The 24,762-nt window shown below is 38.1% G+C and overlaps 1 pseudogene; it reads left to right on the top strand.

Moving 5' to 3' along the window:
- Window positions 1-1,713: 1,713 nt before the first annotated feature.
- LOC741150 (vascular endothelial zinc finger 1-like) lies at window positions 1,714-3,500 on the top strand (annotated as a pseudogene).
- Window positions 3,501-24,762: the final 21,262 nt, after the last annotated feature.

The following is a 24,762-nucleotide window of genomic DNA, read 5'->3' as shown; positions in this document are numbered from 1 at the left end:
TCTGTTTCTTTCACTCCAACAGTTTTTGGTGAAGACCAACTCTCATTCTTCTGTGTGGTCCATTTCCTTTGAATTACAGCTTCAGTTTTTGTCCAGGTTCTTTGCTTTTACTGATTGTTCCTCCATAAAGAAGGTCTATGCTTTTCCAGAAGTAGCTTCTATTTCAGGAAGGGTAGAGGTGCATTCTGTCAAATCACTGGGTTTTTGCCTAAACCTTTTTTATAGGGGCTTTCAGGTTAAAATAAGTTCTGAGATTTTGAAGACATCATCTGATGTGACTGTCAGTCAAGTCTTGAGGTGGAAGTGCTAAGCCATTTTATACCCGATTTTAACCGAGCTGGCCAAGAAGAGTGAGCTAAGATGAGGAATAGTCATATATAAGGGGAGAAGAAGGGGAAATAGGAGATCGAGGCTTGGAGAATTTCTCAGCTGACCAGTACCTAGCTATAGAGACACTGGATATGATTCCTGTGGCAGAGGAAAGGTATATGGTCTGAGGCTTAAGAACTGGAGGTAGGACTGGATGCAGAGGCAATGATGAGCACTTTAGATGAATTTATTACCCCTACTTGTAAAGTCAAGGGAAGAATAAGCTTATTTTGCCCTTTCCAATTATCTTTGTTTAAAACTTTGTCTAGTAAATTTCATTTGAGGATAATTAGCAAACATCTGGTGTTCTACAGCTATTTCCCTCCCCACGGTATAGATTCTTCTCACTTGGGTGAGCATCAGTGGCATTCCCTCTCCTTTCTGAGGAGGATTTCAGTAAGTAGGAAATCACAGTCGAACTCAGTGCTGTTTCTTACATGGGGTGATGTATTTTGCTCATCTACAGCTACAGTAGTAAAGTGGTCCGTTCATTTTTCCATTTTAGCTGCCACTGATCATGATAGTCAAGACTGTGACTCTGCAGATGTGTTAAATAATTTTAAGAACATAACAAGAAAGTAATCAGTCTTTTATTCAATTTGTCATTTAATTTTCCTAATTGTAACTGTCCTCCTAATAAATACCTTGAAGTTAGTGTTTTGAGCTGAGGCAGGAGATACTGAATTATAGATCCCAGAGTTACCTGAAAAAGAGCATCTAAAATCAATACAAAAACTCATACAAAAAGTCCAACTGAAGAACTGATTTGAAGAATCTAAGCAAAGAGGCAGCTTTGAGGCAAAAAGTAAGAAGAAATATGAATGAGATAATTTAGAATACCTGGTAGAGACTCTACCTCGAGAGGTTCTAAGGGGCCCAGAACTGTAGTTTCAAATCCTAGTTGCAGAGTATTCAGGGCCTTATAAATGAGAGGATCCGGAAATATTAACAGTACTGTATTAGTCCATTCTTACACTGCTATAAAGAATAGAAACTGCGGATGTTGGGGAGCCGCCGCCGCCACCGCTTTGTTGTCACCTCCTCCGGCTGAGGAGGCTCCCCGAGCGGGGGGAGTGGGGAGGAGGGGGGGTCGGCCACCGCAGCCATGGAGGCCAACTGGACCTCGTTCCTGTTCCAGAGAACAAGTTTTGAAAACCCAGTTCCCCTTTAGAAGGCTTCATGTAGAAGTGTGGGGATCCTAGGAATCCTCAGAGAGCGATTCCTGCAGTGGTTCTACAGCATTTCACCCAAGAATCAGGGACCTGGTGTGACCCTTGTGTGAGAGTGAGCTTCAGCAATGCTGGAAACATACTTTATGTTGCCACAGACATCTGAATTGGTAAAATGGCAGTCCAAGTAGCTTCCCATCACCAACAGCAGGCAGCACAGAACAGCTTGCTGCCCCTCCTGAGCTCTGCCGTGGAGACCCCTGATCAGAAACCATTGCTTCCAATACCGATAACTCAGAAACCTCAGGGTGCACCAGAAACATTAAAGGATGCCATTGGGATTAAAAAAGAAAAACCCAAAACTTCGTTTGTGTGCACTTACTGCAGTAAAGCTTTCAGGGACAGCTATCACCTGAGGCGCCATGAATCCTGCCACACAGGGATCAAGGTGGTGTCCCGGCCAAAGAAAACCCCCACCACGGTGTTTCCCCTTATCTCTACCATCGCTGGGGACAGCAGCCGAACTTCGTTGGTCTCGACCATTGCAGGCGTCTTGTCAACAGTCACTACATCTTCCTCGGGCACCAACCCCAGTAGCAGTGCCAGCACCACAGCTCTGCCGGTGACTCAATCTGTCAAGAAACCCAGTAAGCCTGTCAAGAAGAACCAGGCTTGTGAAATGTGTGGGAAGGCCTTCCGAGATGTGTACCATCTCAGTGGGCACAAGCTCTCCCATTCAGATGAGAAGCCCTTCGAGTGTCCTATTTGTAATCAGCGCTTCAAGAGGAAGGACCGGATGACTTACCGTGTGAGGTCTCATGAGGGAGGCATCACCAAACCCTATACTTGCAGTGTTTGTGGGAAAGGCTTCTCAAGGCGCGACCCCTTAAGCTGTCATGTAAAACATGTCCATTCAACAGAAAGACGCTTCAAATGCCAAACGTGCACTGCTGCCTTTGCCGCCAAAGACAGACTGCGGACACACATGGTGTGCCACGAAGACAAGGTATCATGTAACATCTGTGGGAAGCTCCTGAGTGCAGCATACATCACCAGCCACTTAAAGACTCATGGGCAGAGCCAAAGTATCAACTGCAATCCATGTAAACAAGGCATCAGTAAAACATGCATGAGTGAAGAGACCAGTAACCAAAAGCAGCAGCAGCAAAAACAACAACAACAACATGTGACAAGCTGGCCAGGGAAGCAGGTAGCAACACTGAGAAGCTATTAAAACAAGGAAGAAAGAAGCTGCTAACCTGTGCCAAACCTCCACGGCTGCTACGACACCTGTGACTGTCACTACGCCATTCAATATAACATCCTCTGTGTCGTCTGGGGCTATGTCAAACCCAGTCACAGTGGCAGCTGCAATGAGCATGAGAAGTCCAGTAAATGTTTCAAGTGCAGTTAACATAACCAGTCCAATGAACATAGGGCATCCTGTAACTATAACCAGTCCACTATCCACGACCTCTCCTTTAACACTCACTACCCCGATCAACCTCCCCACCCCGTCACTGCCCCAGAGAATATAGCACACCCTGTCACCATCACATCTCCAGTGAATCTGCCCATGCCTATGACATTAGCCGCCCCTCTCAATATAGCAGTGAGACATGTAGAGAGTATGTCTTTCTTGCCCCAAGCTTTGCCTACATCACCGCCTTGGTAAACAGTATTATAAAATCAAAATATAGGTTAAAGTAAATATTTACCAGCAACTTAACTTTTAGTTGATTAAAGCAAAAAGTAAACCATGAAATTGGGAGATTTTATTACATTAGTTAATAAGAATGTGGTAGCATTTTTCTCCAATTTGGCTGGGATTATTCAAAGTAGGGTGTGTATGTAACTTACCACTGGACCACTTTAGTTTAATCAGAAATTCCTTTTAGCTGACAACATTGCTTAAACAGGATAGTAGTTGGCAAGATGAAATGCCAGAATTAAAACCAATCATAAATAAGTAGAACCCACTTCAAAATTAAAAAAAAACAGCATTACTATTTCTAATTCCAAGGAATCACTTTATTGTAAACACTAGCAGAACTCTTCTCCCTATACAAGGTGGATGGCTGATTTTACCCTGAAATTCTAAATCCACAGATTGAGAGCTAGTGTAGAATTGTCTGTGTTTATTGTTTTTATGAGTAAATACATGCATTGTCATAATAAAATGCATTTCAGAGAATATGCATTTTACCCTTGGGAATATGTTAATTTCGGGCAGCATTCCCTGTGGGAAAAGTGATACCAGCTCTGATATGCAAAACATATAATTTATCATTCTAACTTCAACATATAATAGGGATTGTGACCTGATATTTGGAGATGTAAATATTGCTCAGCATATTAATCCCAATGGAATATAGCATTGTAGTTGACTTTTTAAAAAAAAAAAATTTTTTTTTAAAATCTACAAATTGTGTTTTGCTAAGAAAAGCCTCAGCTGACAGAGGAGAAGTCAAGTGTGTGGACAGGCAGTCTCCTAACAAACAGAGGCCAGTGGGACTCCTGTTTAGGAGCCAAGGAGTACTTTGGAACAGTTCAAATATATTGCTTTAAATTGGAAGACTCTGGAGGCACTGGGATGTGATATGCCCCTCTGTCTCCCAATCAGAGCCTGTTGATGTTACAACAGAGACAGATGTGTTAGTTGCTCACTAGAGTTTATGTCTTATATTAAATTGTATAGTTTTTATTCTAACCACTAACTAGGTAGTATAGGCCCCTTCAGAACATGCAGAGTGTATCTTTTTTAAAATTTCTCCTTCCGTTTCTTAAGTATTGCGCAGATTTGTTCAACTTTGTAAATATGGACATCACTTTTTTTCTTTTTTTGAGAAAACACTTGTATCAGCTTAGTGGTGTTTTCAGGGAGACAGCTGTCTGCACTCCCTGTAGAAACCCAGCAATGATTGTGCACATTGAGACATGTGCTTTTTATTTCTTAGCAGGGTATTTTATCTCTGTACATAAAGTAGAAACCAAAAGCTAGGGAAACAGATACTCTTTATACCATCATGCCACACATTGTTTTTAAAGCATTGTGTTAAAAAAAAAAAAAGTTAACTAAAACCAAGACGCTGTGATTTTTTTTAAGTTGCAATATGTTTTTGGTTTTTTTCATTTTTTAATCATTGCACTTAAGAGAAATGGAAATTAGTTGTGTTAATCTTGCAGAATGTTTGCAGGACTGACTATCAAACTGGATGATTTCCGTTTATACCCTTCTGTGTCAGTTCAAGCATCAAAATACCTTGCATCTGAGACAGACTTCCTACCTCAGGGACAAGTATCTGTGTGTCGTTACACAAAACAGTTCTAGGAAGTTGAACTACATAGCAAAAAAATAAAATAAATAGTACTTAGTGTAAAATAATTTTATAAATGATCTTTTGTACTTTAGGACATTATACAATTTTTGTATATATAAAAGCTTAGGAACTTTCTGTTTAGCAGGAAGGCAACACATTCCTACACTTTTAATGTATATGTTTGTTATAATGTCCATGTAAACATGCCCTATGTTTGTGCCTTTTAATTAGTTTGTCTCAATAAACAAAATGTAGAGAAAAAAAAGAATAGAAACTGGGTAATTATAAAGGAAAGAGGTTTATTTAACTCCCAGTTTTGCAGGCTTAGCAGGAAGCATGGCCAGGAGGCCTCGGGAAACTTACAATCATGGTGAAAGGTGAAAAGGAAGCAGATACTTTCTTCACAAGGTGGCAGGAGGGAGTGAGTGCCAGCAGGAGAAATGCCAGACACTTATAAAACCATCAGATCTCATGAGACTCACTATCATGAGAGAAGTATGGGAGAAACTGCCCTCATGATCCAATCACCTCCCTCCCTTGACACGTGCAGATTATAGGTCCCTCCCTCAACACGTGGGGATTACAATTCGAGATGAGATTCGGGTGGGGACACAGAGCCAAACCATATTAAGCACCAATTCCATTCAGACATTTCCCTCACTTCATAATTCCTTCCTTTCCTCTTTACAAAAGTTTTCAGCATGAAACATAATTCAAAGTACAATAAATTGTATGCATATCTACATTGATCCATGTATATATAAAGAAGAGAACAGAACTATTAGATATTATTGTTACCTGAAATGAACTACTTAATAAATTTAATTGAACAAAAAGTTTGTTTTAATTTGTGGGTAACAAAAACAAAAAGGATGATATAACCATTGTTGTTTGGACAGGATGTGAATTTGTCTGTTGTGACTTTTCCATTGTGATTATATTGAAAAAAACATTCTGGGAATCTTATGTGAACTGTTTAGCAACATAATGAAAAATGTCATTCTTTTTAATCTGAAGTATTCTATCAATTCCTGAAATCTCCCAAATCATCATCTCATTATACATCACCTGTTGGTAATGGGACTCACGAGTGGCTTAGAATGAGATTTTACCTTTGTTTCTGCAAAGTACCACAGGGTATTATAAGCTTACACTACCTTTTTATCTAATTTCTTGGCTCAGAAGTGTCCAGAATACAGAGGTAATATAAATTTGAGCCAAAGAAGATCCAAGTCCCTGGTTACTAATGTTTAGGACAGGATTATTTCCACCCACAACCAAGCCTGAAACAGACACAGCTTTCTTGTAATTGAGCTGGGGAGAGTATTCCAGTTCACATTTTGACTAAGGAAACAGTAATGTCAGGCAGTGGTTGAAATTTTGGGGTCTAGCAGGGAGCAATTGTCATTCTGGAGTTCTCTACATTCACAGTATTAAGATTTCTCTGCCCTCAACAGCAGAAGTAGGATACAGAAGCAAGGTCCAGAACTCAGATGCATTACCTAATTTTAGCCTTGGGAATGATACCACCAAAAAAAAAACCCCTGAAAACTTTAATTTGTTGCACCTTTCAACTGTTTGTTTCAACTCAACATTCAATCTACTGACTCATCTGCTTCTGATTATCTTGACTTCTGGTACCTTGAATAATTTCTTGCACCTGGTTTTGCTTCAGGCCTCAATCCTGATACTTGTTTCTGCTGCTGTTACTCTGAGTTCTGGATTATTTTCTTGATTGCAATTTACATTTGCCAATTTAGCTAAACACAACACCCAGTTCAACATAGTCCTAAAGACCCTACACACAGGTACAGGCCCTTAGGTTTATCATTCCTATCTAATTCACATGCAGAATCAGGGAAGGGAATTAGTCCATGCCTGGCAGGGTGAGTGTCTTAGTCTGTTCCTGCTGCTATAACAAAATACCTTAGACTGGGTAACTTGTAAATAATAGAAATTTATTTCTCACAGTTCTAGATGCTGGGAAGTCCAAGATCAAGGCATAAGCAGCTTTGGTGTCTGGTAAGTTCTCACTCTCTGCTTCCAAGATGATTCCTTACTGATGCATCCTCCAGAGGGAACAAATACTGTGTGTCCTCGTATGGCAGAAGGGATGGAAGAGCAAAAGGCACTAGGGTGCTCCCTTTTCTAAGTTCCCATCTCTTAATACCTTAGGGTTTAAATTCTAACACATGAATTTTGGAGGGACACATTCATTCAAACCGTAAAAGTGGGGCTCCAGTCTTACAGGAAAACTTAAGGAAGGTTTTCAGAAACTTAAATGACTAAAACTTTAGCTCTGTTTTTTCTTTTCTAGCCAAAATTAAAACATTTTATTGACATATATTAAAGAAAACAAACTATAATCTTGATATAGAAGACTAATCATAAAGATGTAATTATCGCAAAATTGGTTTATATTTTAATATAATCTCTACAAAAGTTCTTATAGGAATTTTTATAGAACTTGACAGTCTAATTCTATATTTGTCAGAGAATAGCAAATGAACAATAGCCAATATAATAGTAAAGAAGAACATGGTACAGGAAAGTGCCCTAACCAATATCAAGATTTATTACAAAGTTTTCATACATAAAAAACATGATATTAATGCAAAGTTAGAAAAACAGATTCTTGGAACAGAATAGAGACCTCCTAAAATAATAAGGATGCTCAAAAATTTGATTTGTGAGAGTCTGAATATTGAAGATCAGTGGCTAAGGGATAAGATACTCTATAATTAACCTCAAGAAACTCAATTATCAGTATAGAACACAATCAATTCCATACAAAAACTTAAATGAGAAAGATAACTTCATAAAAATAATTTTCATATAGTTAAGAATTTTTTTAAATAAGGCTTAAAAAATCATAAAAGCTTGATGAAACTGTAGTAAATTTTAATTTTCAATGAAACGAAAAGACAACATAAGTTTTAAAGAGCAAACTACAACTTTGTTGAAGATGTTTGCCATACTTAAGATGTAAAATTTATTCCAAAAACATTTAACATTTAGTTCTTGAAAGAAGCCTGGACCTGTGGATGGAATCAATGCTGAAGAGCCATAGAAAAAGGGAAAAGGAGTTGAAATTGGAGGGTGCAAGGGTGCCCCTGGATTGTTCCTGGGAATAGCAGGTTCTGCCATAAAAGAGACAGAGAAAAGCAGGGGCACACTAGTCATATCTGGCCTTCTACATACTAGGCTTGTGAAACGAACAATTCCAAGTTTCATCAAAAGCAAGTTAGACCATATGATTCAGCAGTTCCATTTCTGGGTATATATCCAAAAGAAATAAAGACGAGGGTTGATCATCTCTCTGTACATCCATGTTCATAGCAGCATTCTTCACAATTGACAACAGGCAGAAGCAACCCAAGTGTCCATTAATAGAAGAAAGGATAAACAATATGTGGTATATGCATATGATGGAATATTATTCAGACTTAAGGAAGGAAATTCTAACACATGGTACAACATGGATGAACCTTGAAGACATTATGCTGACATGCCAATCACAAAAAAAAATTAATGTATGATTCCACTTATATGAGCTACCTAGAGTAGTCATATTCAGAGACAGAAATCTGTACCCATTATGCAATATCTCCCTGTTCTTCTCTTCCCACAGCCAGGAGGGATATTGTGCAATGGGTAGAGAGTTTTGTTTGGTGAAGATGAAAAAGTTCTGGAGATGGATAGTGGTGATGGTTGTACAACAATGTAATTGTACTTAGTACTACTGAGCTATACACTTAAAAGTTTTTATTAAGCACTGTTATATGCCAGGTGCATTTTTTTAAATTTTTTTAATTATACTTTAAGTTCTAGGGTACATGTGCACAACGTGCAGGTTTGTTATGTATGTATACATGTGCTGTGTTGGTTTGCTGCACCCATTAACTCATCATTTACATTAGGTATTTCTCCTAATGCTATCCCTCCCCACTCCCCCAACCCCAGGACAGGCCCCAGTATGTGATGTTCCCCACCTTGTGGCCAAGTGTTCTCATTTTTCAATTCCCACCTATGGAACTCTGATATTTTTAAATGTCTGCTAACATTCAGGATTAGGTAGCATTCTCCAGAGAAACAGAACCAGTAGGATATATACAGATATAATATATAAGAAGGTATTTATTGTGGGAATTAGTCCACATGATTTTAGAAGCCAAAAAGCCCCATAATATGCCATCAGCAAACTGAAGAGCCAGGAAAGCTGCTGTGGTGGTGTTCAGCTGGAGACCAGAGGCCTGGGGCTGCGGGGAGGCAGTGTTGATGGTATGAGTTTCAGAGTCTAAAAGCCCAAGAACCTGGAGCTCTGGGCAGGAGAAGATGGATACTCTGGCTCCAAAAAAGAGAGCAATTTTGCCCTTTCTCTGCTGTTCTGTTCTATCTGGGCCCTTAATGGATTGCCTGCCCGTATTGGTGAGGCTGGTCTTTTTTACTTAGCCTACTGATTCATAACCTAATCTCTTCCAGAAACACCCTGATAGATATACTCAGAAACAATGTTTGCCAGCTATCTGGGTATTACTTAACCCAGTCAAGTTGACACATAAAATTTTCCATCACACATACTTCACACATACACACATTACATGTGCACTGCTCTGTGCATGCTTGTGTAATCCTATAATCAATTTAGCCTTCTGAATTTGCACTCAGTGAGCTCTTGGCTCAGTTACCCTAGTCCTTGGGGATCCCCTACTGAATGCCCTCAGGTATGATGAATGAGCAAGCAGGCCAGTCAACGGTAGAAGCAGCGTGAAAAGCATTCAAGAGTGGACACCGCTTGTGGAAGTTCATAGGGATTTGGCTTCAGAAGGCTTCTTCAGCTCATGGTCAGTGGTTCCAAATGAACAATTACCAACATATGACTTTAATCTTGGAATTTAGCCAATATCTGCTCCTCAGCTTTGGCTGCAGCCTCAGCCTTTGAAAGCTCAAATAGCAAAATGCCTAAGTGCAGTATCATTCCTGGCATTCCTGAAATCACGGGTGATCAATGATCATAACATTGCATGTTACTCTCATATCTAAATAATGTATCAATATCAGCAATAAAAACAGATCATGTCATCTGGATGTGTTGTCATCTGGATGTGTTGTGATTGTATAATATTCACTTTCAAATGTGGATCACCATTTTAGATATAGGTAGGATTAAAATCTTGTATGCGTTAGTTTTTGAGATTCTGTCAGTTGAATTCAGAGTAAAACGCTGCAATAATTAATGTTGTGAAACCAGTTAATTTTATACATAAAAATTAGATTTTTTCAAACAGTTAACTAGAGAGAGAAATATTTGGTTTTGGGGATTGCCTCAGTGAAATTGCACCATCATCATTGACTAAATTATCAAGACCAGGAGTTGAAGAGGAAGTAAGTTTTCACCTCAGTTTTATCACCCTAAGAAAATACAGAAAGCTTAACATCCTGATTGCAGCTCCATCTTGAACAGTTACCTGTATTGGCAGTGTTAGCCAAAAAGATCTTGTTTCTCCAGTGACCTCAGTTGAAGGTAAATATCTGTTCCCATCCCCAGTGTGCAGTTGAATTAATAAATGTGCAGCTAATAGTACTGAGAAATTATTGTTCCTTTACTAGGTCAAACTTTCAAATTTTGACTGCTGAAAATTTTAACAACTAACATTTTTATAATATTTCAGATTTTTTCTATCCAGATATTCATTCTATGATGGTTAGAGTGACCAACTATTTTCATTTGCCTGGGACTGAGGGGGTTCCCAGGCATGGAATTTATCTGCTAAAATCAGAAAAGTCCTGGGCAAACAGGAAGGAGTTGGTCACCCTAGTGATGGTGTTCTATTTAGCACTGGATTGGGCTTAATATTTGCTTGAACATTTAGCCAAAAATCTATATTTCATGTACTTCTGCCACTAAAATCTTGCAGTGCTAGATAGAGTTATTATTTAATACAATGCCGACCACTTCTCTGGCATAGCTCAGGGTGACCAGGTCTGGAGAGAAAGTAGAGAGTTATTGTTTGTTTGTTTATTTGTTTTTTTAAGATAGAGTCTCGCTCTGTTGCCCAGGCTGGAGTACAGTGGCACGATCTTGGCTCACTGCAACATCTGCCTCCCGGCTTCAAGAGATTCTCCTGCCCCAGCCTCCTGAGTAGCTGGGATTACAGGCACCCACCACCACGCCCAGCTAATTTTTTTTTTTAGTAGAGATGGGGTTTCACCATGTTGGCCAGGCTGGTGTCAAACTCCTGACCTCTGGTAATCCACCCACCAAGGCCTCCCAAAGTGCTGGGATTACAGGCGTGAGCCACCGTGCCTGGCCAAGAAAGTAGAGAGTTATTTAGTGACCTATCGGACTTTTTGTGGAGTACCAAACTTCCAGCACCTCATGAACTGACCCAAAATTCAGGGCCCTGAGAATGAGCCCTGGCACCCACTTACTTAATTTCAACACTTTCTACTCTCCTTGTTATTCCTAATGTTGGCTTTACACAGGGAAAGGAATCTGCTTCAACTTTTACCTATTAGCCTGTCTGCTATTCCAGTTTTCACTTGTTAAGCCCTATTCTTTGTCTGAGTCCTTTAAATAAATGTTTTTGTAAGTTGAAGACAAATCAGTATAGTGCTTTGGAGTTTTTTTAACATAGTCTAGCTTAATGAGCCAGGTCCACTACTTTGCTTTCTCAGTGTGCTAGAACACAGCGAAACAGAGATCACCAGCTGTGTTACTGTGCCTGTAACTGCTTCTTACTTACATAAAAGATTATTTGGTTGAAATGCAACCTTCAATTTGTAGAGAAAGAAGATGATTAGTTTGTATGTTGGGCATTTAAGAAGATTTCCCTTTCTAAAAGGGAGTAGAATGATGATGATGGTGATGATGATAAATGCCAATATTTATTATAGTAATGTTCTCAGTTCTTTACAGGTATTGATCTACTGAATCCCCACAGCATCTTTGTCAGTTGGGTACTGTTATTGTTAAGCTGTTAGACTGCAACCAGTGCTGTTATTGGTTAGGAAACTGAGACCACAGTCACATAGCTAGAAATTGGTAGAGTCATAATTTGAATCCAGGTTTGCAATCTCTGCTACACTTCTATTTCTCACGGTAGACATAATGTAGTATTTAATGTTTCCATAGTGTAATTTTGTAGCTATAGTGTGAAAAAAATATTTTTCTAACTCTAATTTTAGTTAAAACTTTATTTTTTATTTATTTAGAAACTAATTTAATTTTACTTGAGTCATTTCACACAAAAATTACACATGATCATGGAATAATCTTGAAGAGTTGTATGAGATTCAGCTTCTAGCTACTTATGATTTGAATCAATGTCAGTATTCTTTTGGTGGTAAAGAAACATATAACTCCTCCTACACAGAGGGCTGGTTCGGAGTAAAGGAAAGGGGTGGGGAGGTATGGAAGTAGACGCCAAAGAATCTTAGGGCTGTTTGCTTAGAATATTGTTTTGTCTACGAGAATGAAACAAAATTATGATTATATTTTTAAAAGACTGTGCAGCCCTATTATAATGAAGAGGAACTTGCCATCTAATATTTGTCACAGATCAGCCTTGTAAGTGGGAATTTCAAAATCATCTACCCATTATTGTAGACCCAAAGATACTTAGCACAATAAAAAAGACACAATAATCTCTTAGGACTCTTCTGTTTTAGAATTTTATGGTTATGAATTAGACTGTTTCACTGCTTGCCTACACGTTCTCTACTGCCCAGATCTGCAAAGACAGGCAAGTATCCAAGAGGCTGTTTTCAAGGTTGGTTGAGGTGATGTCTAATCTATAAAATGCTATTAACGGTCACAAATGGATCAAAATCACTTATCATCATGAAAATTAATGATAATGTCTCTGGCTGGATTAGAACTTGCTTGAGATATACAAAGCATTCTCATGGACTCAATCAAGTGTCAAAACAACCCAGAGAGTTAGAAGTTATCATCTCCAGTTCGTAAGCAAAGGGAGAGATAGAAATGCTAAAGGTCTCTTCTGCAGACACACAGTATTGCATAGTATTTTCCTTTTTTTTTTTTTTTTTTTTTTTTTTTTAGACAGCATCTCACTGTGTCACCCAGGCTGGAGCTGGAGTGCAGTGGCATGATCTTGGCTCACTGCAACTTCCATCTCCCGGGTTCAAGTGATTTTCCTGCTTCAGCCATCCAAGTAGCTGGGACTACAGATGCACACCATCACGCCCAGCTAATTTCTGTATTTTTAGTAGAGAAAGGGTTTTGCCATGTTGACCATGGCTGGTCTTGAACTCCTGACCTCAGGGGATCCACCTGTCTCAGCCTCCCAAAGTGCTGGGATTACAAGCATGAGCCACTTCACCCAGCCGAGTCACGCAGTATTTTGAGTGCAAGACTAGCATACTTGCACTATATGTAATACCTATAATTAGACATGCACAGTGAGAAAGAGAACAGTTTCCTTCAGATTTGTGACATTGGTAGAGGGCTTCAAAAGAAATAAACAATAATCCAGCATAAAGCTTATTTCAAAAGTGAAAAAACAGAATTGAAAGAAATCTGTACTAAATTCCTGTTGCTAATACTTTATCCTCCATAAGGACATGAAGAGAAATCTTAAGCCCTTAGAAATCTGTATGAAATCAGATATGTTTTTATTCTCTTTCTCTTTTTCTTTCTCTCTCCCTCTTTTTTTATTTCATTTTCGGTGATCATATATATACACACAGAGGGAGAAAGAATGTATATATGTGTGTATATATACACACACATTTTATATATCATATAGGTAAAAATATTTATATGTAAAGTTTTAACTTAATTTTAACATATGCAGAACAATTACAGAATTGTATAAAAAAATGCTGCTCATGTTCAAGTCCACTGAAAATTGAGGTGCCTTGGGCATGGAGTGCACTTTACAGAAATATTAATGCTAATGGGATTGATTCAACGAAAGCCATGCACTATGAAGTTATACCCATACTTTTTAAAATTTCATTTGCTAAAAATGTTTTATAAAAAGCTATTTTTCAATATGCCTTGATAACTATTACCAGGAATGCCTCATGTTGACTGCCATCCTCTACATAAAATATACATTAAAACTGAGAATTAACAAAACAAATATTTGTTGTCATGTCTACATTTAAGGGGCAAAGGTCTACAATTTGGTGGCAAGAGGAAGACAGATACAGAAATAACATCACTGTGGAAATGGAAATTCTCCAACCTAACTCACTTTTTTCCTTTTATTCTGTTACCAGGCTAGAGTGGCTTGTTGATGCTGCCTGAAGTTGGGGTTCTGGCTGTACCAGTTATTTACCCTTTGATTAAAAAAAACTTTAATTCTGATTGAAAATCACCAGAAATGAAATAAAAAGACAAAACAGAATTCCACTTGTTTTATTTTGCTTTATATGTGCTTCTCATTTTATTTGCTTGTTGTTTTTTTAATTAGCCAAATTTATTTTAGTCTATATGTGAACGAAATATTTAGTTTCTAGGAAAAATATGAGGTTGCATTAACATTAGACATCACATGATCACATTGCTTACCACGAAAAGCAACCTAAGAGATTCTGGAATATGTTATGGAGTGAAAAATAAACCGATTAACTATATGTCTGGGATAGATTTTCATTGGCTGGACATAGAATTGTAAATTTTCCAATAGTTCATATGATTGGCACTAAGCAGTAAAACGGAAGTTTTCATTTTTTGTGAGTCATATATTCTGTAGTTGAGAGAAATGTATTTTTTGATTACGCATAACTATGAAAGGCCTGTTGAAGAAATTAGGGCAACATTTTCAAACTCATAAAAATCCATTGCAATCACATGACCATCATATGTAAATCTTAACCTGAAAACAGATGCTCAGTTTTTCATCTTGTCACAAAAAGACGCTTTCCTTTCTGGAGAAGATAGACATTCATGAGTCATGCCTCAATCATACCCATTGAAAGAGAGAGTATAAAGATGGCATATTGAAAAAATAAGTACAGCATAATTTGCCATATTATACGCTATATTTCCAGCCTTGGTGGTCCACAGACACTCAGGAACTTACTCATCTTGGCAGACTTCACAAAACCTAGCACAATGGTTTGCACATTGCGAGTGCTTGATAAATGTCCTGTGTGTTGAGTCTATAAACCAGTAACATCCATCCTGAGAGCATTCGTACTGCTCCCTAGACAGAACTAGTTGGAGTAACTTCTTGTCAAAGACATTTCTTCATACAGAGTTGCTTCTATACTGTTACCCTTGAAAGTACAAGGAGTTGGAGTTTGTTGTCATATTTGAAATAATCTATAGTTAGGATGACAATGACAAAGAGGCTGCAGCCCAAGATGCTTGAATGACCATGAGTCACCTTAATATAAGGACTTTGTATTAATCAGAATTCTCCAGAGAAATAGAACCAACAGGAGGTTATATCCATCTAGGTAGATCGGTCAGTCAGTAGTTAGGTAGGTAGGTAGGTAGATAGATATAATGATCTATTATAAGGAATTAGCTCACATGATTATGAAGGCTGAGAAGTCCCAAGATCTTCAGTTGGCAAGCTGGAAACCCAAGACAGCTCATGGTATAAGCTTCTGAAGCTTGGGACTTCTCAGCCATTTTGAAAGCCTGTAGGTTCAAGACCCAAGAAGAGCTGATGTTTCAGTTCAAGTCCAAAGGCAGAAAAAGACCAAGGTCCCAGCTCAAGCAATCAGGCAGAAGGAATTCCCTCTTACTTACAAAGAGTCAGACTTTTTGTTCTATTCAGGCCCTCAACTGATTGGTTGGGGCCCACCCACATTAGATAGGGTAATCTACTTTGATCAAATGTTAATCTTGTCCAGAAACACTGTCACATACACACCCAGAGTAATGTTTGACTCAATATCCTGGCATTCCATGGTCCAGTCAAGTTGACACATAAAATCAACCATCCTAGGCTTGAAGGCTTTATGGGGCAAACTTTGATGACTTATGAAAAACGGGGCATGGGAAGGAGCTAAAAAATTATTTACTCTTCCTCCTCTGGAACAGGGATTTCTGAGGTTAAATGAATGGTTCCAGTCTTCCATTCTGGAGGCTGCTATGTGGCCAAATGGTTGGCTAGGTTTCTTGTCAGCCACTCAGTAATGCACCACCACTTATAATTACTTCCTTTCCTTTTTCCATTACTCCTTTCATCCTTAGAAAAAAAATCATTTTACTTATAGGTTGTGAACTTGACAAGCTTATATCTAACTTTCAACATGGTCTTTATCCATATATTTTCTTTATGCATGTGTGTGTGTGTTTGTGTGTGTGTGTGCACCTGTAATTGCTTGGAACTGTGAAGGATAGAAAGGCAGCTAGGAGAAGCACTTTCTTCAAGGTAACTTACATTATCATTGAGGAGACAAGACACATGCAACTGAAAAAATAACTAATACAAGGTAGCATGTTCTGTGTTAGGTAAATGTCATAGATCACGCTTTTGTTTTAGAGTACATTTTAGTTCACAAATAATCTTAAACATGTAATAAATATCTTTCTCATGTTATGAACTATAATGAATACCTGATCCATCTGACCAACGTTTTCTTGTTGGAAAATAGCTTTCTTACTCATCTTATTTATAAATACAACCCAAGCACGGTTCAAAATATTCAAAGACCTTAAAAAAAAAAAAGCACTGGAAATTTCACGACTCAGAGTTAGTAACTATAAAAATTTTTGCTGAGGTCAAGAGTTCGAGACCAGCCGGGCCGACATGGTGAAACCCCATCTCTATTAAACCATACAAAGAATTAGCCAGGTGTGGTGGTGTGTGCCTGTAATCCCGGCTACTTGGAAGGCTGAGGCAGGAGAATCGCCTGAACCCAGGAGGCGGAGGTTGCAGTGAGCCAAGATCGCTCCACTTCACTCCAGCCTGGGCAACAGAACGAGACTCTGTCAAAAAAAAAAAAAAAAATTGGTACAACTTTGTATATTTTTCTATATAAATTTCAAGATCTGCTCTTTCCTGACCTGTGTTTACATTATATTGCACTCAAAATAGATGGAACAATTGCAATATATATTGAATACATATTCTTGTGCTTAATTTTTTTAACATTCAGAGTTTGGATTTCTTTTAGATTCAGGGGGTACATACGTAATTTTATTACATAGATATATTGTGTAACGGCAAGGTTTGGGTTCCTAACGTACCCATCACCCAAATAGTGAACATTGTACCCAGTAGGTATTTTTTTCAACCCTCATTTTCCCCACTTTTGGAGTCCCCGGTGTCTATCATTTCCTTCTTCCATATGTACCCATGGTTTAGCTCCCACTTGTAAGTGAGAACATGTGGTATTTAATTTCTGTTTCTGAAATTTTCCATGTAGGAAAATGACCTCCAGCTTTATCCATAACATTCATAGTTTTCAAAGTCAATAGTAGTACTAGGCTTATAAAGAAAACCATAGGTGTTTTTTTTTTTTTTTTTTTTTTTTGAGACGGAGCCTCGCTCTGTCGCCCAGGCTGGAGTGCAGTGGCGCGATCTCGGCTCACTGCAAGCTCCACCTCCCGGGTTCACGCCATTCTCCTGCCTCAGCCTCCCGAGTAGCTGGGACTACAGGCGCCCGCCACCACCCCAGGCTAATTTTTTGTATTTTTAGTAGAGACGGGGTGTCACCGTGTTAGCCAGGATGGTCTCGATCTCCTGACCTCGTGATCCGCCCGTCTTGGCCTCCCAAAGTGCCGGGATTACAGGCGTGAGCCACCGGGCCTGGCCCATAGATTTCTTTAATACCTCTTCTCACACTGATTCTTACTCTCTGGAGGTAACTTTTTTTTTTTTAAATTTAGATATTTCTTTAGGCACTAATCTCCATTCTTCTGAATCACATTACATACTATAATATATAATTATATTGTTGTTTCTAGATTTTTCTGTTTTAACTATTATGTATTGATTTCCTACAAGACGAGAATTTTATTCTTCATGTCCTCCTCTCTCTGTCTGTCTCTGTCTCTGTCTCTCTCTCCCAATCTCATTCTCTATCTCTCTTCAGCTTCTCAGTAAAGTTACATGGCCCTTTTTGGTTGTCAATGTGTTATTCTATGTTCCCCAGAAAACAGTGCTTAAACAAAGTTTACATGCTAAGGCTTGATTGGGTGCATTCCAAGACACAAGAGTAGGAGGTATGGGAAAAAAGAAGAAAGCAAATACAAGTGGTGATGCATTACTGAGCAGCTGTAGCCTAACAGGAAACCTAGCCAACACTTGGCCACATAAGAAGCCTTCAGAATGAGAGACTGGAACCGCTTAACCACAGAAATGCCCTGTTCCAGAGGAAGAAGAGTAAAGACTTTGTTAGCTCCTTCCCATAAGTCATCAAAGTTTGCCCCGTAAAATCTTAACTACTCCACACTTGCAAGTTGAGTGACCCAGCCCTCCAACCAGTCACAGGAGAGGGGGACTCTGTGGACCTAAACCTGGAGTTCAAGGGCTCCTGTGGGGGCTGTGATGCATACACACAGATGCCCTGCTCCCACCCCGGGAGGGGCTGAGATGAGGCAACAACCTAGTGGCTAGTACTCTCCACTGAGCAAGGGCAAAAGCATGGAGCGGGCAGTGAAGAGCAGGTGAGGCCAAGCAAATCTGGGTCATGCAAACTGGGTCCAGTACAATCAATATTGACGTTAATATTTTTAAGACTAAGTAGATATTCATAGTAGAGTCATATATTGTCCTAGATCACACTTTCTTTTATAATTTTATTTTTCTTCTTTTTTTCTTACTTTTATTTTCTTATTTTTAATTATTCTATAATTAAATTTATTTCCCAATTCTGACAGAATTGTATATATCTGCTCAAGCAAGCCAGGCATTATGTTAGACATTTTTTTCTTTCTTAGATACATTTCTGTGGAGCCCTCTGCCTTTTTTCTCTAATCTTGTCTTGTTGCTCTCTAGCCTTGCTCAAATCTGTTGTTCTGGGATCTCTTGTTATCATGATTTTGAAATTGGCCTTTGATTCTTCCATGTATGGTTCTTGTTTCCTGAGGCCAGTGTCTTCCTCTTTCACAGTTATGTTCCCATTTTGCTGGAACAAATATTCCAGTAACATTGTGGGGAAGGTAATATTTTTGAGGTCTTACACATCTGAAGACGTATGATCTTTATTTGTCTTCTTAACCTTGATGGATAGTTTAGCTGCATACAAAATTTAAAGGACATTGCTCTATTTTCTTTTATATCCCAGTTTATTTTTGAAATGTTTAATGCCATTCTAATTCCTGAGCTTTTCATTAGCTCAGCCTCGAGAAATATATATATGTGTGTGTATGTGTGTGTGTGTGTGTGTGTGTGTCTGTGTGTGTGTGTCTGTGTGTATGCCTATGTATATATATAGTGTTGGGAACTCAGAAGACCCCTTCAATCCACAAACTTGCATCCTTTCTTCTGGGAAATTCATTGCATAATCTTGTCTTAATTTCCTCTCCTCCATTTTATGTTTGTTTTTCCTGAAACGCCTGTCATTTGGACAATGAAACCACTAATGTGATATTTTACATTTCTGATCTTTCCTCCACATTTTACATTTCGTTTTGTTCTCTCTGAGAGACTTACTTAACTTTATCTCTCAACTCTCTTTTGAATTTTTTATTTCTGCTATCAAATTTTAATTCACAAATGTTCTTTCTTATACTCTCTGTATTCCTTTTTTAGAACTTCCTTTTTTTTCCTGGATGCAATCTCTCATCCATCTCCTCTGCTTCTTTCACTCTCTGAATGTTGATGTACTCAAGACTCGGCCCTCAGATCTCTTCTTTTCTCTACCCACATTTTCTTCTTATGTAGTCTTATTTACTTCCATAGCTTTAAATATCATTTATATGTTGGTTACTCCAGCCTTTCCTAGTACACTGTATAAAATAGCTCTCCGTAACCACTGTCATCTGCCCCATCACTCTCTATTTCCTTCCTTTCCTGTATTTTCTTCATTGTTCTTATTGCTATGTAATATTGTTCTAGTATGTTGTCTATAGTATATACAATTAGCACAGTAGAGTATACATTATATAAACTCCATAAGGAAGTATATTTGTCTATTTTGTTAAATGTTATAATTCTAATACTAGAATAGAATTTGTCACCATGTTTCACAAATTTTTTTGAGTGAATAAATATCTCTGAGAATATGAAGTCAGCTTTTAAAGTGTCTCCTTTCATTTTTTAAACTGTTTCTCTTTCCTCATTTCCCTTTTGCTATAGGTTATTTAAATACAAAGGTAGGCTTTTCTTTAATCCCTAGATATTTTTGGCCATTCATATAATAATAATAATAATTATCATCGTCATCATCAAAAATACAGATTGGAAGTGATGAACATGAAGAGAATATTTATTGCCTGAAAGGCTTCACTGTAATGCAATCAGGCAGGAATTTTGCCATTTTGTTAGGAACCTCAAATGTCAGGATCTGGGGTCTTTTCTATTAGGCCAATCCATTAACCCACAACAATTTTCCATTTTATCTTCCTGGAGGTATAACTAGGGTTGCTATTCACCATGTATTCAACGCTATGGCCATTGCAGTTTTCAAAATATTGACACACACAACAGAAGCCCCAGGCCCCCCATTTCATCACTGTCTAGCAATAGCAAGTATAGCTGGGAGCCAGTAGGTCCACTGGGACCCTGCTCTAGTACTATTACCAGCGTCAGTGACTATGATATACTGATTACCATGTTCCACACATATCTAAGCCACTTCTCCATCATCTAGAAAGAGGACGGATGTTCACAGTCGCTGTGCCTACTCACCCTTCATGCTCTTATTTAACGTGTACCCTCCTCACACTTGTCCTTTGTTATACTTGGTGTCTCTGAGCCTAGAGCCTGTATGTTTTGTCATCTTTGAAAGGAAAACCTCCAGTATTCTAACAAGGAAGGGTAAGTATATGTTGATTTCTAAATATCTTTTATGAAGACTTTCGACCAATCTTTTTCTAGCCCAAATCTGTACCTCAGTCTTCAAAAATTCCTAGCATCTCTCACAATAGAAACGTCTTAGAGTTTTGCTGTGTGAATAGACCGGCTTCCTATTCATTTACTCAATCCATTCTGATTTATGTTTCAGCTTTTTCTGCCTTTCTAAGTCAGAAACTCATCCTTGTGCTTTCTGGATACCTCAAATTTAGCTATTGTTGCCTTCTTTCCAATTCTATTTGTCTGTTTAGGTTTAAACTTTAAGCTTTTTTTCTTTGCTGTCTTTTTTTATTAAATTGGGTTTCAGGAGAGAGTGGAGATAGATGAGTGTGTTCAATCCACTACTGCAACTGTAAATTTTGACCAATAAATTTCACCAACTAGATCCCAACTCAGCCATCTGTTGGTCTTATATATGAGAAATACTGCACGGCCAACATCTAAAAATAATGAACATGAATATTTCTGCTAAAAAAAATTACATTTACACACATATACACATATGCATATATTCATTTTAACTCCACAGGAGAAAGAGTTTTCCATGTCAACCTATAGATATGCCCAGGGTTCTCTTTTGAAGAGATTTGATCATCAGCTTGATTCTAAACAGATTTCATGGAATTGAACAAAGAAGGGCATGTTCTGATTCTTTTAGGGCTTGTTTAAGAGCATGAAGTCCCTGCTATTCTAAGCAATTTCTTTCTAGAATTTCTATTAAATTGTTTATATTTGGACCATTTGTTGCCAGAGAACTGCAATTCAAAATAAAAGGATATCTATGTGGTAGATATTTGTTTAGATCTTGATGTCCTGTCAATTGCATTTGCTTGATTTTCCCTTCCTTTTTAGCAAGCATGGATTTTTCTGACTGATTGAACTAAGTATAAATGAGTCCTTTTGGCCCAAAAACTAAAATAAAGCTTATTGGATTGGAAACCTAACGTACCCAGCCTTAGGAGTATGCTAGCTACCCAGAGAAAAAGTCTTCGAATAGATTTTTAAGAATGGGATAAGAATAATTTTTAACTTCATAAACTTTTTTTAAAGACTTGAAATAAATAAACAAAAAAGTAATGGCCTTTAAAACACATGGCTGTGACAGAGTTTGAAAAAAATATATTATTAGGAAAACTCAAGAGGTGGAATATGAAAAAAATGTTACATTTTTGGTCAACCAGCATATTAACTCCTCCAACCCTATGATCAGGGGGAATTCCTACCTCATAAATTTTGAAGGGAAGCAGAGCCAGCCTTCGACTATATAAGCCAACAAGGGCATATTATAAATTTCCCAGCCTCCTTTGCAGCTAGAGTATGAACACACAATCTAGGTTAGCCAATCATGTTCACCCACATGATAATTTGAATCAGGAGCCAGTGATGCAAGAACGCAGGGCTTAGGGAGAATTTATTTTATTGGCAGCAATGGCAGGGTGTCTAGGGGCTGTATCCAGAATCTAGTAACCACAGTGAAGATCGTATCCAGTGTCATCTGTGGCCATCATGGCAGCAGCATCCTCATCAGACTAATTCCTCCTTCCATTCTCTCTCTCTATATATGTATAATGAGCTCCTTTTCTGCTGAAATCAGATCGATTCAATTTCTCTTGCTTAAAACCAAAAACACTGACGAATACTAAAACACTGACTCAGCTCTAACAATCCTTTTAAATTACAAATAACATTTCCATTGGAAAGGTTGGAGTTACTCAAAAAGAAATGGAGTGAGCTATATTAGAAACTGAACTTGGAGGATTTTGAACGGGTTGGCCTATGTTTCCCTTCCTTTTGTTCTTCAGCATAAAATTCTGCATTCTTAACAATGTTCAAATTGCCTTTGTCTCAGAATATTTTACAGTCTCCGTTTAGAGGGTATAGTTAGAAGTGCTTTAGCATTTTTTGTAATACTAGGGTTTGATGGACATAAGTGAAGCAATATATTCTTGGCTTCAATGTAGAAAAACCAGGAAGATTCATTTATGTTTTTTTCGGATATGATGCCAAACATCCACAAGAAGATTCACAGATCAAAATGAGACCCCCCAAAGACAGCAATCTTCAAACTGGCCATCCCTTAAGGTTGCATTTACAGGCTTGCTCTTTCTCTTTTCTGTGTCCTCAGCTGCTTGTCATGAGATGTAGATTATTGTGGTAGATAGAATAAAATCCACTGGAAAGGAATATAAAGGATATTAAAATATAGGCAATGGCTTCCGTAAATCTCTGTGAAAGCTTACTCCTTAGAGCTGTGCTTGAGACATTGAACTGCCTACTCCCATGATGCTCAGTCCACTCTAAAATTAATAAAATCTGATAAGACCATACAAACTAACTAGTCACTGGTACCCAGGGAGTTGACAACTCAACTTATTGTCTAACTGCTGTGTGTAATGAGAAGAAAGTTTAACATGTTGGCCAAGTGCACAGACTTCAGAACCAGGCACCTTGCTCATTCCTGCCTTGCCTCCTGCTAGCTGTCTGACCCAAATAACTCATTGATCTCTCTGAACTAGTTTTCTTACCTATAAAAATGTCCTTAAAAATAACCAGTTTATAGTATTTGAGTATTAATGAAAAAATATTTATGTCACTGTAAACATGCCTAACACATATTAATAGTAAGAATACACTAAATTACAGCAATCACTATTATGATCAACAGACTCACTCTTGGTCCCTAGTCTTCGGCATCTTCTATTGGTTAAGTCTCTGGCTGGCTCTCCTCATGAGTCAGCTGCAGGAATCTGTCATGCCTTATGTTTTGTGTTTTGGCAATGACTCACTTTACTACTTGGCTCTGTCGTCTACCAGTGATACACATGCTCCCTTCATTCTTAAACACGTCCAGTCCCACATGGCCGGTTTCCATTTCTATGTCAAGTAGAATCTAAGTGTTATGACAGTCTGCATTAATGGCAACAACAAACTAAAACGTGTCATTCCTGTCACTCTTCACTGGTGACAACCCTTTACTTGTGTAGCTTCTTACAAATGTCATTCATCCTATTACAGCAAAGCCAGAGAACCAATAGAAGTCCAGCCTGGACAGAGTCAGGCACTGTATCCCTATCCACAGGGAAAGACTATACATTGCCATTTTTGCTTCTGGCCCATTGAACCAATCCACTTACTCAAGCATCACAAAACTTTAAGTTTCCAAGGTACACTGTAAATAACAGCCGATATGCAAATCAATTGCTTAGGGTGTCCTCTTATTTATACCCAGCTGCTTTTGTTTTGATATTACCTTCACCCGACCTCAGGCTCGGCATCCTTGGCTCCTATGGATTTGTTTTCTCTGATATTTAGTTCTCAGATTTCTCATGTTGATTTTCTTTTGGCCCACTCTCCTGGCCCTAGGCATTTCTATTAGGTAAAAATCCTCCGTTTTAGTTTAGGCTTCACAGAAAACATAATCCCTGTTTTAAGTCATAGAGTGTGTGGCAGTAAAGAATATCATTCTAGAAATTCATTTACCTAGGTTCAGCCCTATTTTTTTTCACTTTTGAGCTATGTGGCCTTGGTCAAGTGCCTTAAACCATCGGAATCTCCATATTTCCTTTGAAAATTGGTGTTTATATTGCTAAAACTATCATGAGAGGATCAAATGAGATACATAAAATTTTTTTAAAGTGCTTTCTAAACTACAAGGGTATTATTAACTACTCAACAGTAAAATAAAAGATAGCTCATAAAAGGTCAGCAGGTAATAAAAGGAGCTATAATCTCCCTTGTCCAAAATAAAGATCCATTTTTCTTAAGATGCATTTCTTCAGTTAAGCCCTAAAGCCAACACTTTAAAGCAAATAAAAACAACAATCTTTAGGGTCAGAAAAATTAAAATATTTGCCACTTTTTTTCTTCACATTATCTATTATGAGCTTTTAAGCTTTTATAACTTAAAAGAAATTATTAACATGAAAATTGTAAATTACCTCTTGCCAAATTAGA

The sequence above is a fragment of the Pan troglodytes genome, chromosome 2 (assembly GCF_028858775.2).
Source record: "Pan troglodytes isolate AG18354 chromosome 2, NHGRI_mPanTro3-v2.0_pri, whole genome shotgun sequence".
Classification (NCBI taxonomy): domain Eukaryota; kingdom Metazoa; phylum Chordata; class Mammalia; order Primates; family Hominidae; genus Pan; species Pan troglodytes.
Note: the sequence above shows the minus strand (reverse complement) of the source record. Positions and strands in the feature narration are given on the sequence as shown.